The sequence below is a fragment of the Carcharhinus amblyrhynchos genome, chromosome 6 (genome assembly GCF_965287045.1).
Source record: "Carcharhinus amblyrhynchos chromosome 6, sCarAmb.v2.hapA, whole genome shotgun sequence".
Taxonomy (NCBI): domain Eukaryota; kingdom Metazoa; phylum Chordata; class Chondrichthyes; order Carcharhiniformes; family Carcharhinidae; genus Carcharhinus; species Carcharhinus amblyrhynchos.
This window is the reverse complement of record NC_137329.1, coordinates 26,886,515-26,901,244: the sequence shown is the minus strand read 5'-3', so window position 1 is coordinate 26,901,244 and position 14,730 is coordinate 26,886,515. Positions and strand designations below refer to the sequence as shown.

Here is a 14,730-nt window from a genome sequence, read left to right as displayed (position 1 = left end):
CATGCCCTAGCTATTTTTGCTGCTGAACTTTGGTTTGAGGGTACGCAAGAGATGAATCTCTACTTCTTGGAGAATTCAAGGCAACAGTGGATCATTGGATCAATTGGTAACAGATGAAATTTGCGGTCAATGGAAGTACACACAAGAAATAGAAGCAGGAGTCAGCCAAAGGTTCCCTCAAGTCTGCCCTGCCACTCAGTGAGATCATGGCACATCTATGCCGGCCTCAGCTCCTTTTCTGTGCCATTTCCTCAAAGCTTTTAATCTCCGATCTATCAAATATTTATCCACCTCCACTTCAAATACTTCTAATGATCCAGCCTCCACCACCCTTTGCGACAGGGAATTCCAGAGATTCACCAATGTCTGTGAGAAAAAATTCCTTTTGACCTCAGTTTGAGCCCTTTATCTTGTAGCTATGTCCCCTTGTTCAAGACTCTCCCACTCATAAAAACATCTTACCATCTACCCTGTCAAACCTCCTCAGGATCTTAAATGTTTGAATAAGGTCACCCCTCACTCTTCTAAACTCCAAGGAATACAGACCCAGAGTATTTAGTCTCCCTTGATAGGACAACTCTCATCCCAGGAATTAGCCTGGTAAATCTCCTTTGGACTGCCTCCAATGTTATTAAAATAACTCCTCAGAGGCCGGAGTCCCTTCACCAGATTCCCTTTATTTACAAACTCAATTCCAACCCTCAGAGTGTTTCAGGTACAATGTCAGAATCCAGTAGACCTGAAACTCCTCAAAAGGTGTGACCCTCTGATTGGGTGGGCAATCATTACCTCAGTCAGGGAGCTCATACTCCAAGAGGCCAACCTCATAGGACTTACTGAGGTCATTACAGTTAGTATATCCCTTTCTAAGTAGTGGAGAGCAAAAATGTACACAGTATTCTTGGTGAGGCCTCACCAACACCCTGTACAATTGTAATAAAACCTCCCTATCTTTAACCTCCAACCCTTTTGCAATGAAGGCCAAAACACCGTTTGTCTTCTTAACGATATGTTGGACCAGTCTGCTAGCTTTTTGTGATTCATGCCGTAGAACACCTGGATCCCTCTGTACTTCACTCACCTGCAGACTCTCTCCAGTTGAATAATAATCTGAACATAGCAAGGAAAACCAGGAGACTGGTACAGAAATATCAAAAGGTGAGGTTGAAAGAGGCCTCACAGTGTTAGTAAGCTCAAAATCCAATATATCCATTCCACAATCAGATGTGGAACAAGAGCCAGAATGATTGAAAGATATCAGAGGAAATTCAGATCAAAACTGTACTGAGATCTGGTCAGGCCGCACCCTGGATACCGGGTCTCATTCTGAGAGATAGGAGGCATTTTCTATAAGAAGGGTGAAGGCGTAAAGGAACAGGCTGAATAAACATGGCCTGGACTATTTGCTCAGGTGGAGGTTAGATAACACATTATAGTCAGTGTACCTTCACCACATGGATTACATGAGTTCGAGAAGCCTGCTCAAGGGCAATGAGAAAGGGGCAATGAGAGATAGGCAATAAAATGTTGGCCTTGCCAGCGATACTCATCTTTCTTGTTGAATGCATTTTTAAAATGCCAATCTTCAATGCTATTACTGGAAAACACTTGCTCCCTTTTACGCGCAGGTTTAAATAAATAGTCAGTGATCGAGTAAATAGCACATGTAATATGATAGAACTAAACATGTCACGGCTGTTGGACATTTCCACATCGTGTTTCTATTCTCACTATCAATGATGTTGCGACACTCCTGAGAGCTTAGCCTGACCTCTTGATATAGAACGTTACACTCACCCTTACTCCTGTGCATTCTCCTAACATGTTGTCCCATTAATAAATGCAGAGGAGAGAACGATAGAAGTAGGTTTGCAGCAATCTGGGTGTTTTTTTAATATTAGAAGAATGAGTCGGCCATTCAGCCCCTTCAATAAGATCATGACTGATCTGGTCATGGCCTCAACTCCATATTCTGCCTACCCTCGAAAATCACCGATTTCCTTGTTAGGCAAGAATCTATCTACCTCTGCCTTAAAAGTATGCACTGGTACTGCCTCATACCGCTCTGGTAAAGAGGGTTCCAAAGATTCATGACCCTTTGAGAAGAAAAAACACTTGTCACCTCCATTTTAAACGATACTGTATGATTCTTTCGCAAGTATTTGGGATGGCACAGTAGCACAGTGGCTAGTACTGCTGCCTCACAGCGCCGGGGACCCAGGTTCGATTCCCAGCTTGGGTCACTGTCTGTGTAGAATCTGCACATTCTCCCTGTTTCTGCATGGGTTTTCTCCGGTTTCCTCCCACAGTCCGAAAGACACGCTGCTTAGGTGCATTGGCTGTGCTAAATTCTCCCTTGGTGTACCCGAACAGACGCCAGAGTGTGACAACTGGGGAATTTTCACAGTAACTTCATTGCCATGTTAATGCAAGCCTACTTGTGACACTAATACATAAACTTTATTTCTGTAAAGATTTTCAAAGGAATGTTTCCCACTGAAGAGCAGAAGAACCAGTGAATTATCTCCAATGTAAAGCAAAATACTGGAAATCTGAAACAAAAATAGAGAAACAGCTGGAAATGTACAGCAATTCTTGAATAAAGAACAAACAGACAACATATTGACCTCATCCTGCAGAAAAGCATTTCCATAACATCGTTCACAAGCTTGAGACATCCCAAACAGCTGATGAAGCACTTTTTGAAGTCTAGTCAGTGTTGTGTAGGGAACATGGCGACCAATTTGCAAACAACACAATTCACAAACAGCAATGTGATTAGGGCAAGTTAACTACTGATGTTGGTTGAGAAATAAATATTGGGCCGGACACCAAGGAGAACTCCCCTGCTTTGAGAGGAGAGATGTGACAAGCAGCACCTTCCAACAAGGCAGCTCCAACACCCTCAGCACTGGCTGGAAGTTTCAGTCTGGATTTTCAACTCAAGATTCTGGAGTGGGGTTTGAATCCACAACAACAATAAGCAGCCAGCCAGCATAATTAAGGACTGCACGCACCTCGGACATTCTCTCTTCCACCTTCTTCCGTCGGGAAAAAGATAACAAAAGTCTGAGGTCACGTACCAACCGACTCAAGAATAGCTTCTTCCCTGCTGCCGTCAGACTTCTGAATGGACCTACCTCTCACTAAGCTGATCTTTCACATTCCACACTCTCTCCTTTCCTTCTCTATGAACGGTATGCATTGTCTGTATAGCGCGCAAGAAACAGTACTTTTCACAGTGTACTAATGCATGTGACAATAATAAATCAAATCGAATCAAAATCTGACCCAGAGGAGAGAACACCACCGATCGAACCATGGCTGACAGCTGGTTTTACTGTTTGGATTGTGCTGGAGTTCATATTCCGAAAGTAAAACTATGAAGGAAAGGGACCTAGAGAAAGCTTCCAAGAGGGAGAGGAGGGAGGTGGGGGGTGGTGAGGAGGGGGGTGGAGGGGGGGAGGGGGAGCGCGGGGGCAGGGGCTCACCAATATAAAGAGAGGATCACGCGGAAACAAGTTGATACTTGGCCAAGAGAGGCCCCATTGAAACAGCCCAGCTGTAGAGGGAGCTGTTGGAGAAGGGTGAGAACATTAACAGAGACAAGTAGAGCTTGATTCTGAGGGTGAAGGCAGGGCATTCACTATTCACAATGATGGCAACCTCCCGGTGTCTCGAGAGAAGATACAAATAACAGACCATCCCTCCCCCAGCTAGAAAATCTCTCCCCCAAGAAGAAAATCCCTCCCCCAACAATTGCAAAACGCCCAAAAGGAGATGCAATTCCGTAAGCTATAAAAATGTAAAACAAATAAATAGCCAGCAATAGGGAGTTATCCCAGTCTCCTGAAACAAGGGGAGGATTTCCTGGCCATTCCTGTTAGTGGGATCATCCATGGGGGGGGAAGGGAGGGGAGGGCAGAAAGTCCGACCCGAGAGAGGGGGTTTGAGTCGGCCGTTTCTATGAAAGTCAGTAAAGGTAGTTCCAGAGGATTAGATGGTTAAATTATGAGGACAGGTTACAGCGTAAAGGAAGGCCATTCAGCCCATCATGCTTACTCTGTTCAAGAGCTATCCAATTCATCCTAATTCCTTCCCCCCACTTCCCATCCCCCCACTCTTACCCACAGCAATGAAGATTTTTTTTTGAAGCATTTACTCAGTCCCCTATTGAAAGTCACTATTGAATCCGTTTCCACTGCCCTTTCAGACAACACAACTCAGCACAGAGAAAATAACCTCCTCATCCTTTCTCTGGTCCTTTTGCCTGAAGTCTGTGTCCTCTGGTTAAAAATGATCCTGCCTTGGAAACAATTTTTCCTTCCTTTCACTATCAAAGCCCTCAAAATATTGGCAAGCCCGATGAAATCTCCCCTCCTCTACGCTCAGGAGAACAGCCCCAGCTTTGCCAATCTGTCCACATCACTGAAATCCCTCATTCCTGGTAGCATTCCAGTGCAACGTCATTTCTCACATTATATAAACCCTTATTCAACAGCACTGTTACTTTTGGTGTTAGTCAGCACGTTATCTTTAGATCAGTGAGGTGACATTGTCTGGAATTTCCCCTGGGTTGCTGCACGTACGATTCAATTCTCCCTCCCTGTGTTGAAATAGAGTGATCAGGGAGACTCGGATCGGAGGGCTGGGGAGGATTGAGGAGACGCCAGGTCACTTCTTCTGACACGTTGGCCAGAATTGGCTGAAGGCCAAATTCTCCGTCCGCATTGCCGTGGCAATGGGGTGTGACCAGCCGGAATATATTCCACCCAATGTGTTATTAAAATGAGCCTCCGGCAGATAACAAGTTGGTCTTGGTCTGAAACCCTTGCCACAAAACAGTTCCAAATTTGTCCGTGTAGCTGAGTTTGGAATATAGTGTGTTAGAGTTTGTTAACATCCTGGGGGTTGTCACTGACCAGAAACAGACCGGGCCAGCCCACTACAGTGGATCAGAGGCTGAGAATATTGTGTTGCGTAGCTCATCTTCTGACTCCCCAAAGCATAGAGGTCATAGAGTCATAGAAGTTCACAGCATGGAAACAGGCCCTTCGGCCCAACTTGTCCATGCCACCCTTTTTTTATAAAACCTCTAAACTAATCCCAATTGCCCACATTCGGCCCATATCCCCCTATGCCCATCGTACCCCATATAACTATCTAAATGCTTTTAAAAATAAAATTGTACCCGCCTCTACTACTACCTCTGGCAGCTTGTTCTGAACACTCACCACTCTCTGTGTGAAAAAATTACCCCTCAGGACACTTTTGTATCTCTCCCCTCTCACCTTAAACCTATGGCCTCTAGTTTTAGACTCCCCTATCTTTGGGAAAAGATATTGACTATCAACTTTGTCTATGCCCTTCATTATTTTATACACCTCTATAAGGTCATCCCTCAGTCTCCTACGCTCCAGAGAACAAAGTTCCAGTCTATCCAGCCTTTCCTTATAACTCAATCCATCAAGTCCAGGTAGCATCCTAGTAAATCTTTTCTGCAGTCTTTCTAGTTTAATAACATCCTTTCTATAATAGTGACCAGAATTGCACACAGTATTCCAAGTGTGGCCTTACCAATGTCTTGTACAACTTCAACAAGATGTCCCAACTCCTGTATTCAATGTTCTGACCAATGAAACCAGGCATGCTGAATGCCTTCTTCACCACTCTATCCAGCTGTGACTCCACTTTCAAGGAGCTATGAACATGTACCCCTAGATCTCTTTGTTCTGTAACTCTCCCCAGTGCCCTACCATTAACCGAGTAAGTCCTGCCCTGGTTCAATCTACCAAAATGCATGTGCAAAGTCTGCAAAGCAAAAGCCTGGGGTGTGATGGAAAGTTTTCCAATTGACCAGATGATTGACCATTTACTATTGTGGATGTAGTGGTGGCACAGTGGTTAGCACCGCACCTCATTGTACCAGTTTGATTTCCGGCTTGGGTCACCGTTTGTCCAGAGTCGGCATGTTCTCCCCATGTCTGCATGGGTTTCCTCCGGGTGCTCCTGTTTCCTCCCATAGTCCGAAAGACATGCTGGTTAGGCACATTGGCCATGATAAATTCTCCCTCAGTGTACCTGAACAGGCAACGGAGTGTGGCAACTAGGGGATTTTCACACTAACATCATTGCCGTGTTAATGTAAGCTTACTTGTGACACTAGGGAATGAACTTAAACTTAAACTGGGTGCAATCCCAACAACACTCAAGAAGCTCCAGGATAAAGCAGCCCACTTGACTGACAACCCATCCACTACCTTATAGCATTCGCTGTCTCCACCACCGATGGCACAATGACAGCAGTTTATGCCATCTACAAGATGCAATGCAGCAACGCAACAAGGTTCTTTTGACATCTCCTTTCAAAACTACCCTCTACCACCTAGAAGGACAAGGGCAGCGGACGCATGGGAACACCACCAGCCACAAGTTCCCCTCCAAGTCGCACACTATCCTGACTTGGAAATATGTCACCGTTCCTTCCCGGTCGCTGAGTCAAAATCCTGAAACTCCTTTCCTAACATGACCACAGCAGTTGAAGAAGGCAGCTCACCATCACATTCACAAGGGCAATTAAAGATGGGCAATAAATGCTGGCGTAGCTAGTAATGCCCACAACCTGTGAAAGAATAAATAAAGAAGTATCCCTAATCTTACACAGTTTAAACTAATATTCCCTGATCCTCCCCAATCTGGAATAATCCATCTATAGGGATGTATCCAGCCTTTTGCTATTGGCTATCCCTATATCAGGTCACTTCTAAGTTTTCTCTAAAGTGAATAGATCAATATACTGGAACATATCCGAGCGGCTGAGGTTCCTTCCACTATAAATCATTCCTGTAGCCGTCCTCTGGACTTTTTCCAAGGTCAAAAAAATCACCTAACATGTCAGGACACAGAAATTGCACATTTGTTCTCTAAGTGTAGTCTGAACAGCAACCTTTACAATGTATTTTTCTCATTCATTTACAAGGTGTAGGCCTTGCTTGCTAGGCCAGTATTTATTGCTCATCCCCTAATTGCCCTTGAGAAGATAGTGGTGAGCTACCTTTTTGAACTGTTGTAGTCCCTGAGGTGTAGTTACATCCATAGTGCTGTTAAGGTTGGAGTTCCAGGATTTTGACCCAGTGACGCTGAAGGAATGGCAGTATTTTTCCAAGTCAGGATGCTGAGTGATTTGGAGGGAAACCCTCAGGTGGTGGTGTTTCCATTTATCTGCTGACCTTGTCCTTCTAGCAGTTGTAGGATAGAAGGTGGTGCCTTAGTGAATTCCTGCAGTGCATCTTGTAGGTAGTAACCACTGTAGCTACTGTGGGCCAGTGATGGAGCGAGTGCATATTTGTGGAAGGGGTGACAATCAAGCAGGCTGCTTTGTTCTGGATGGTGTTGAGCTCCTTGTGTGTTGTTGGAGCTGCACCCATCCAGGCAAGTGGATCACACTCCTGAATTGTGCCTTGTAGATGGTGAATAGGCTTTGGGGAATTAGGGGATGAATTACTTGTCGCAGGATTCGTAGCCTCGGACTGCTCTTGTAGTCATGGTATTTATAAGCCTATTTCCGTTCAGTTGAAATCGTGTCCACTAATTTATACTGGATGGTTCCATTAATACAGCCCAATACTTCATTAACTGTAGCCTCGGCTTCTCAAAATTGGTCACAAACTTTAATAAGTACATAATAACTTTAATCTGTACGCAATAACATCAATAAAAGCAAGATCTTTTTCTTGTTCAACCTCTTTCAGCACTGTTCCCTGACCTGTATGCTTAGTGTTGGACCTAATAAAATCCATGTATTGCATTTACATTGTCCTCAGACATCTAAATCTCTTTGAACTGCACGCCTGTACTGTCTTAACATTTGTACAGATGTCAGCGTTACCTATATACTTACTGACCATACTACCCACACTCCTGGTCAGCTCACTAATATTAGAATATGTGTGATCGATCCTCTGGGACATACCATCAGTAACATGTTTCCTGGTGGAACAATTACACTGGTTTCCTCCTACAGTCTGAAAGACGTTCTGGTTAGTTGCATTGGCCATGCTAAATACTCCCTCAGTGTACCCGAACAGGCACCAAAGTCTGGCGATTAGGGGATTTTCACTGTAACTTCTTTGCAGTGGTGGAGGCTGCCTCGCTAAATATTTTTAAGACGCGGGTTGATGGGTTTTTGATAAGAGAGGGGATTAAGGGTTATGGGGAGAGGGCGGGAAAGTGGAACTGAGCCACGACAGATCAGCCATGATCTTATTGAATGGCGGGGCAGGCTCGAAGGGCTAGATGGCCTACTCCTGCTCCTATTTCTTATGTTCTTATGTTCTTATGTTCTTAATATAAGCCTACTGTGACACTAATAAATAAACTTTGAAGCATTTAGATGATTATTTGAAATGTCGTAAGACACCAGGCCACAGAGCAAATGCTGAAAAATGGGATGAGAATCGATAGGTGTTTGATAGCAGGCACAGACAAGATGGGCTGAAGGGCCTCTTTCTATGCTGTAAAACCCTATGACATAATGATATATTCGAAACACATGGATAACTGGTTCAGGTCACAATGTATTGTTACGCCATCAGATTGCCCTACCCTACAAGTAGAATAGGGCAGTGAATCAACTCCCTTTAAAGCCGGGAGTCTGGGACATGTAATAGGAACGACTGACCCCCACCGAGTACTGGAAAATATCTACAGCAGAATCCAGTTTCTAAATGTGCCTGGTGCTTCGCGCAGAGAAGGAGCAGGTATGTCTCCACTTGGTGTCAGGAGTTTATGCCAACGATTCCGTCCTGATGTTGTGAAATTGAAAGGCAGGTCATGACAGGAAGAATGACTTTGCAGCTGTAACTGCTCCTGTGTCGGTGAATCTAAACGACTGAGCTTTCAAACCCTCACAGCGGCAGGAGGTTTGCCGCCTGTCTTAACTGACTGGCTCTCTGTGCGTAACCTTTAGCAGAGTCGTGGATAAGTTCTGTCATTCCTTCCCCCAACCTCCCTGACCCCTTTAGCTCTTCCCTTCAGACGTTCCTCCTCGACAAATCTTTTGGTCGCCTGTGCTCATGTCTCCTAATTCCACTTGCTCACACTCCTGTGGAGCACCTTGAGATATTTTGCAGTGTTGAAGGCGCTACATGAATGCAAGTTGTTGTTGTTGTCGTTGTGGTTGAACAACTGCCCCATTGGTCTCTGATGGCCCCCACAAATGATGGATTGCATCAGTGAATGTTTGGCTGACTGAGCAAGCAGGATTTAGTGTTGACCTGAGCACAGCTCAGGAAGTCAGGTGGTGCTGCGATCTATTATTTATAGCCGACCAGCAATAAAAAAAAAACAGATGGAAGAAATTGTCTGCTCTGATGATAAAGAAGCCAGCGCTCTCAGGCTGTCCGCCAACCATCCACACGCACACAAAAGCAAAATACTATGGATGCTGGAAATCTGAACTAAAAACAGAAAATGCTGGGAATTGGTTTGACAACATCTGCGGAGAGAGAAATAGAGTTAACCTTTGTGAGCTGGCATCAGAACCTGAATGAGATAAATAATCTCTAGTGATGTTGGTTGAGGGGTAAATAATAATCAGGACACATGTAAGACATAGAAAATAGGGCAGGAGTAGGCCATTTGGCCTGTGAGGCTGCTCCACTATTCAACATGGTCATGGTTAGGCCTCTAGCTCAATGTCACACTCCAGCACTCCCTCCATACACCTTGACAGCTGTAGAATCTGAGAGAACTCATCTGCTCTTCTGCCATGGAATCTCTTACATTCCCTTCAGAGGGTGAATGGATTTCGGCTGAGTGTCTCATCTGGAAGATGGCACTCCCGACAGTACAGCACCCGCCTCCATCAGTGCAGTGCACTCTTAATACTGTATGTCCATCGGAGTAGCATTCCTTCAGCGTTGCCCCTCTGACAGTGCTACACACCCTCAGTACTGACCCTCTGACAGTGCTACACACCCTCAGTACTGACCCTCTGACAGTGCAGCGCACCATCAATACTGACCCTCTGACAGTGCAGCACTCCTTCAGCACTGACCCTCTGACAGTGCAGCACTCCCTCAGTACTGCCTCTCTGACAGTGCAGCACTCCCTCAGTACTGACTGTCTGACAGTGCAGCACTCCCTCAGTACTGACCCTCTGACAGTGCAGCGCTCCCTCAGTACTGCCTCTCTGACAGTGCAGCACTCCCTCAGTACTGACCGTCTGACAGTGCAGCACTCCCTCAGTACTGACCCTCTGACAGTGCAGCACTCCCTCAGTACTGACCCTCTGACAGTGCAGCACTCCCTTAGTACTGCCTCTCTGACAGTGCAGCACTCCCTCAGTACTGACCCTCTGACAGTGCAGCACTCCCTCAGTACTGACCCTCTGACAGTGCAGCACTCCCTCAGTACTGACCCTCCGACAGTGCAGCACTCCCTCAGTACTGCCTCTCTGACAGTGCAGCACTCCCTTAGTATTGCCCCTCTGACAATGCAGCACTCCCTCAGTACTGACCCTCTGACAGTGCAGCTCTCCCTCAGTACTGACCCTCTGACAGTGCAGCACTCCCTCAGTACTGACCCTTGACAGTGCAGCACTCCCTCAGTACTGACCCTCTGACAGTGCAGCACTCCCTCAGTACTGACCCTCTGACAGTGCAGCACTCCCTCAGTACTGACCCTCTGACAGTGCAGCACTCCCTCAGTACTGACCCTCTGACAGTGCAGCACTCCCTCAGTACTGACCCTCTGACAGTGCAGCACTCCCTCAGTACTGACCCTCTGACAGTGCAGCACTCCCTCAGTACTGACCCTCTGACAGTGCAGCACTCCCTCAGTACTGACCCTCTGACAGTGCAGCACTCCCTCAGTACTGTGCCCCCCCCCCCCCAACAGTACAGTGCTCTCTCTGTACTGCCTTTCCGACAGCAGCGCTCCCTCCATACAGCAGACCACCCCCACCAACACTCACCTGTCTATCCAGTGCCCCAGAGTGCCAAATGCAGTAATATTGAAGGTAACATAATGTGAGTATTTAAGATGATGAGGTGTTTGCAGAGAGAAAGTATGGGGAAGCTATTTCCTCTAGCAAATAGGTCATTCACCGGCGATTATAGATTTAAAATATTTGCTGAAGGAGTTAGATGGGAAATGTGTTCAGATCTGGAAGGGCAGTGGAATCAGATTTGATAGGAGATTTCAAAAGGCTGTTAGCTTTGTATTTGGAGGAGAAAATAATATTTCTGGGCTCTGGGGAAAGGCATGGGAATGGGACTAATTGGCATGGTGAGTCTCCCTGCTGTATTTTCTAAGTGTGATTCTACGAGCCTCTGATCTGTAAATACAGATTACATGGTGAATTCAGTGAGCACTCCAGTAAAAAGGCATTTTATCCACTTCCTAATGGACGCTAATCAATGCTTTGGGTCCCACCTAATTGTATCCAGTTACACGATCAACTGAATTAGTTTTACAATATGCAATCAATAATTTTTTTTAAATTTGCCTCGTGCTGTTTGTCCAGTTCATAAATCATCAAATATTTCCGGAATGTGGCTGGTGCTTATTAATGGATGTTCCAAGGCAGGAACTGAGTGGCATTCGGTGCAATCAGGAGAGAGAGAGAGTGAGAGAGAGAGAGGGAGATAGAGATACATCTCTCCCATTGCCATTATAAAGAGGGTTGGTGCTGTACTTGCTTTGAGTGGGTTCCTGAGCCACGCCAGGTAAGATCTTTCCTTCTGCAGTCACAGGCCTGAATGTTTCACTCGGTTGTCCACGACGCGAATACCTTAGAATGAAATAACTCCCTGCAGCTGGCCCCCTTAAAGCAATCCTATCGAACCAAGAGCCACCTAGCTTATTTGGTGCCTGAGGGAAGGTGTGGCTTACTCAGGAAGGACTGGAAGGTGAGATTTCGCTGCAGGTTACCAGGGAGATTAACTTGACCCGGCTAAAGTGGTAAGTTTAACTTTTAAAAACACAAACAGAATCTCTTCAATGCTGCCAGAAGTTAAGCAATTCTACTGGGAGTGACACTGGTGGAATTAGTATGGAATTGGATGGTTGGAGTTGGGATTCTTTCTGCCGTCCCAATTTAAACAGACCAAGCCAGGTGTGTAGGAATATGACTGAGGGGCTGGAATTGTTGCTGGGATGGTGTCAGTGAGTTTCCAGTGGCTAGGTGATTACAGCCAGGAGGTAATGTTACTGCAGACTTACGGTATTGCGGTGAGTGTGAGGCTCGAAACCAGACACCCGCTCGCTGCCTGCTGGGGTAAGGATTATTACCCACCACAGCTACCCGGCGAGCCTCTGACATTCATGCAGGAAAGAGGAGCTGAGCAGAGGTGGCACAGTGGTTAGCACTGCTGCCTCACAGCCACAGGGATCCAGGTTCAATTCTGGTCTGTGTGGAGTTTGCACATTCTCCCCGTGTCTGCGTGGGTTTCCTCCGAGTGCTCTGGTTTACTCCCACACTCCAAAGGTGTGCAGGTTAGATGAATTAGCCATGGAAATGTGTGGCACTATAGGACTGGGGAGAGGGCCTGGGTAAGATGCTATGTCAGAGAGTCGGTGCAGACTAAATGGGCCAAATAGTGTCTTCTGCATTGTAGGGATTGTATGATTCTATGAAAAATAAGTACCCTGAAGGCATAGCCGTCCCACAAGCTGAGGTTGCATTTAATCAGTGGGAGGAGAGACCCACAGAGAAACAAAATGAAGCAAGTATTTACATTCTGGCCATTACTCTTAAAGTAAAAAAACTCCAGATTGCCTTTACATTTAAGAAAATACTTAAGAGGGAATCACAGCCTTGTATTAGTGAACTAGTCACATATTAGTGAATTACTGTGGACTCATCTATTGGTTTCTAAATGTTTTAGTGACTCAAAGTGCTCCTTTTAATGCCAGTGTCCTTGTTCATTTATACGGTCCAGCCACTCAAACACAGTGACTACAAGAGTAGGTCGAAGTGATTAACCCCCTTCCTGACTCCCCAAAGCCTGTCCACCATTTACAAAGCACAAGTCAGGAGTGCGATGGAATACTTCCCACTGGCCTGGCTGAGTGCAGCTCCAACACTTAAGAAACTTGACGCCATCCGGGACAAAGCAGCCCACTTGATCGGCACCCCATTCACCGCCTTAAATAATTATTCCCTCCACAACTGATGCAGAGTGGCAGCAGTGTGCACCACGTACAAGACGCACTGCAGCAACTTTCCAAGGCTCGTTTGGAGCAGCACATTTGATACCTGGAACCTCCAGCACCCGGAAGGACAAGGACAGCAGGGAGGACTGTCAAGGCAAGGAAACGTGAATGAATGGTTGGACCGTGGGAAGTATAGAGGATCAGAGGGACCTTGGCGTGGATAACCATAGATCTCTGAAGCCAGCAGGACAGGGGAGATAAGATGGTTCAGAAGGCGTATGAGATACTTGCCCTTATTAACAAAGACATTGAATATACGAGCAGGGAGGTTATGAAGGAGCTGTATAAAATATTGGTTAGGCCACAGCTGGAGTACCGTGTGCAGTTCTGGTCACCTCACTATAGGAGGGAAGTGAATGCACAGGAGAGGGTGCAGAGGAGATTCACCCAGATGTTGCCCGGGTTGGAGCGTTTCAGCTATGTAGAGAAGATAGTTAGGCTGGGGTTGTTATTTTTTTTGGAGCAGAGAAGGCTGATCGAGGAGTATAAAACTATGAAGGGCATTGATAGGGTGCGACATGAACCCAAGATCCCTGTTGAGACCGTCCTCATGTGTGCGGAACTTGGCTATCAGTCTCTGTTCAGCGACTCTGCGCTGTCGTGTGTCGTGAAGGTGGGTTTGCAAAACCTCACTTACTGTACTGTCTGGAGACAATACACATCTCTTTAAACTGTGATCAGTGCTCCTTCCACTCACATTGTCAGCCACTTCAGGTCTTGAACAGCAGGTTTGGTGTAAGGATTCGCATTCTAATCAGTAATCTCTAAACTGTCTGTGCTTTATATGCTCTGTCTGAGGCCAGAACTCTCCATTCACCTGACGAAGGGGCTAACCCGAAAGCTAGTGAGTATATTATCAAATAAATCGGTTGGACTAAAACCTGGTGTTGTCAGACTTTTTACTGTGTTTACGCCAGTCCAAAGCCAGCATACCCACATCATTGATAGAGTGGACAGGGAGGAACTTTTCTCCTCAGCAGAGGGGTCAATAACTGGGGGCAGAGATTTGAGTTAAGGGGCAGGATGGTTTTGGAGGATACGAGGGAAAGATTTTTCACCCAGAGGGTGGTGGTGGTAGTGTGGAACTCACTGCTTGAGAGGGTGGTAGAGGAGGGAACCCTCACGGTATTTAAAAGAGCATTTGAAATGCCATAGCATACAAGGCTATGGGTCTAATACTGGAAAATGGGGTTAGAATAGATAGATGCTCGATGGCCGACATGGACACCATGGCCGAAGGGTCTCTATCCGTGCTGTAAAACTCAATGATACTGAGACAATGACATGGATATACTGCCAAATCCCCTCCAACCCACTCACCATCCTGACATGGGGAATATATTGCGCTTCCTTCACCGTCCCTGGGTCAAAATCCTGGAATCCCCTCCCTAACAGCACTGTGGGTGTACCTACAGCCCAGGGAGTGAAGGGGGGATGAAGAAAGCGCTTCCCCATCACCTTCACAAGGGCAATCAGGGATGGGCAACAGCCAGCGACACTGATCTCTCCTGA

General features: G+C 46.2%; 1 protein-coding gene across 2 annotated transcripts in view; it reads left to right on the top strand.

Annotated features, from left to right (window-relative positions):
* Positions 1-8,640: 8,640 nt before the first annotated feature.
* LOC145343771 (AMP deaminase 3-like) overlaps positions 8,641-14,730 on the top strand; it is a 58,917-nt gene continuing 52,827 nt past the window's right edge. The window contains exon 1 of one of the 2 annotated variants that reach the window (XM_080190091.1): positions 8,641-8,759. The gene's annotated coding sequence lies outside the window, so the exon portion shown is untranslated. Of the gene's footprint in view, positions 8,760-11,629; positions 11,730-14,730 lie in introns of those variants that run through there. The other variant, XM_080190090.1, reaches the window with a different exon arrangement.